This window comes from Lycium barbarum, chromosome 1, assembly GCF_019175385.1.
Source record: "Lycium barbarum isolate Lr01 chromosome 1, ASM1917538v2, whole genome shotgun sequence".
NCBI lineage: Eukaryota > Viridiplantae > Streptophyta > Magnoliopsida > Solanales > Solanaceae > Lycium > Lycium barbarum.
The window spans coordinates 149,687,938-149,691,209 of record NC_083337.1 but is presented as its reverse complement, the minus strand read 5'-3'; positions in this window follow the sequence as shown (position 1 = coordinate 149,691,209).

Below are 3,272 nucleotides of genomic sequence, written 5' to 3'. Positions count from 1 at the left end.
CTGTTATATCCCGTGTTTTCACACGTTTGGAAAAATTCGATAAATAATGGATTCTTGAGATACGAGGTCAAATTTGATATTTTGTTGAACGTAGGAGTTATGCATGAAAGAATAGAGTCATGAAAGTGTGGGACAAGGTTAAGGGTAATTTTGGAATTTTGGAAATTAGTTTCGGGAATTATAAAATACGATCCATAAGTTATTGGGCTCAAAAATTGAATTGTAAGTGAGGCCCAAAAAGGGGTGTATGGCCGGCCACATTAGGCCATGATCCAAGCCCAATTTTAGTTGGTCATGTGCTTGGTCATGTGACCAAGCACTTCAACTACATATACCATAGAAGACTTAAGAAATTAGAGATAAGAACAACAAAGAAAATAGAAGGAGAGAAAGAAGACCATTTCGGGTTTGAGGTGCAAAAATAGCCACCATAAATATTGTTCTAAAAATTCAATTCTTGTTGTTTTCCTACTAAGTCAAGGTTCCTTTGCATCTTGGTATAGTTGGTTTGGAGTGGGAAGCATTAGATTCCTCAAAGTGAACACAAGTTCAAGTGAAGAAGACTTGAAGAAAAGGTAAGAATTTCTACCTTTTTATTGTGTTATGAAGTTTTGATTGTGTTGTAGTATATAGAAATGTGTTGATTGTATGGAAAAATGGAAGTTTGCAATGTGGGTTTGGTATATGGCTTGTAGCTGTGTGTATATATATGTTGTATAGCCAAGTTGTGTTGAATTTATGTTATATTCTAGTTGTAATTGTGATGAAATGCATATGGGAATTGAAAGTTGGATGAATTTAGTTGATATGGAAAAATAAGCATATGGCCGTGTGGTATATGTGGCTTGGGAATGAAATGGATCAAGTTTGTTTAGTGTATTGGAGTGTTGTTGTAATGCTTGGCATGGAAATGAAGTTAGAATGATATAAGTTTGTATTGAATTGGAATGTAAACACTTATGTCGTTTTAGTATGATTTTCCGACATTAAGGAAATGAAGTTGTTTGGTTGTGAATTAAGATGATCATTGATGAATTTGGAAGTTGGAAACTTGTTATGAAGTTGTATGCCAAAGATTTGGTGTTTTGCATAAGTTATGATTTTGGCGGAAAGTTGTATATTATGTATATCGAGTGTATATCTTAAGGAAAATGATATGAAATGTCTCTAAATCTATATTGTGATGATCTTGAGTGATAATGGATGTGAAATCATGATGTTAGTTCGAAAGTTTGGGTTGAATTGAAGATTATGTCAACTTGTGAGAAAAATGACTAGTTGAAGGATATTTGTGTTTTTAATGTTTATTGTTGATATTGATGTTGTCGTTTGGGTTGTTGTTGATGAATTATAGCCGAGTTGAATTCTCGGGGTGCTATATGTATAGGGGAAGTGCTGCCGAAATTTCGGTAGCCAAATATGCATTAAGTTGGAACTTTGGTATTCATAGCTTACAATTGGTAAACTTGACCAATTGCAGTTTTTCGACGAAACGGGAAGTGAGTTTGGAAAGGCTTAAGGAGCGTGAAAGGTATGTAAAGCAAACCCAATTCTTCCCTTGGCATGCCCCTAGTGTGTTAGGGTCGGATCCGGGCCTCGAAGGACCTCTTGGCCCTCGGAATCCGCAAGACAAAATTTCAGTTTTTCCTTCAGTAGAATTGAACCATTTTGATACGCTTTTTCTGAAATTATGCAATTTTGCTCTAAATTATTCAGAAAGCCATAGAATGTCTGTATAACCTTTTTAGGTGATACTATATGCTTAGAGGGCACAATTTGAGTCCGCCGCCTTGTTTGTCCCAAGGCGGGCCCGCTATTTACGGTTTTGCCCCTAATATGCTAAAGCTTCCTTTTTAAGCGATTTTTGAAAGAAATGTTTTAATTACCCTACTAATCACTTAACGAATATTATTTTAAATATTCTGTTAAATATTATAAATTATTTTGACACTCGGAATGACTTCGGGAAAGTTATACTTCTGTAATTTATTATGATATCCGGAATACATTTAATATGATTTCGTCCGACTCCATTTGATTTGTTTGTCTTTGCTACGCTTCATCGAGTCTTTGAAAACACTTATGATATTTTTAAATTGCATTAGTCTCTCACTACTCCATTCGTGGATGTCCCAATGTTTCCCACACTGAGCCCGGGCCAGGATATGTTGTCAAGCGTAATTCTCTGCATTGTTCGCCGCGTCCCGATGTGAGGGGGCAGGTATACGCGTACATGGGTCTGTGGAGTATGATGTGCCATGTCCGCCTATTCTGATCTGATCTGTTATGGCCATTTTGATATGACATTATATGATACGGGGCCACGCCCCTTTTTCTGATTCCTCTGTATAGTGGCACCAGCGTCGGGAGGGTGGCCACATTCTGTCTGCCGAGTCCCGTGGCAGGGACCGGATATGATATGATATGACATATGTTTCTGTACGCATTTTGTCTGTTTTGGAAATATGCATTTGACACTCTGGATTCTGTACTCATTTTCTGTAACCATTATGATTTGACTTCTGTGATTCCGCTTTACATATTCAGTACATATTTCGTACTGACCCCCTTTCTTCGGGGGCTGCGTTTTCATGCCGCGCAGGTACAGACGACAGGTTTGCTGATCCACACGTTTAGGATCCCATTTCTGCTATTTTGGGGCGCTCCCTTCTTCAAAGCCCATCTTTTGGTACAGTCTGTCACTGCTATCTGGATATGTACTTTGTTCTGGGTATGACGGGGCCCTGTCCCGTCTTATGATTATGATATGTTCTGTAGAGGTCTGTGGATACATCTGTGTGGGTTCTGTACATATGTTTGGGATGTTTTGTTTTATGATAGCCTTATCGGCTTCTGTGTGCCAAGTCTGCTCTTCTGCTAAATTCTATAGCATTCACTAATGTTATTATTATATTATTATTCTGATAATATGCTAATTTGGGTATTGGGTACGTATAGGTGCCCAGCTAGGGCACTGGTCGCGGCCCACGGGGTTGGGTCGTGATAAAAGTGGTATCAGAGCGGTTCGTCCTCGGATTGTCCACAGATCGTGTTTAGTAGAGTCTTGTTTATCGGTGTGTTGTGCACCACGCCTATAGACAGGAGGCTACAGGGCATTTAGGATACTACCCTTCTTTCTGTCTTAGATCGTGCGATAGAGCTGTGTTATCAGGATGACCCCTCCCTAACGAGTGGCTATATTTGCAGATATGCCTCTAAAAAAGGCAACAGCGGCCCAAAAGGCCAAGTAAGCAGCCTTGGGAGAGACTAGC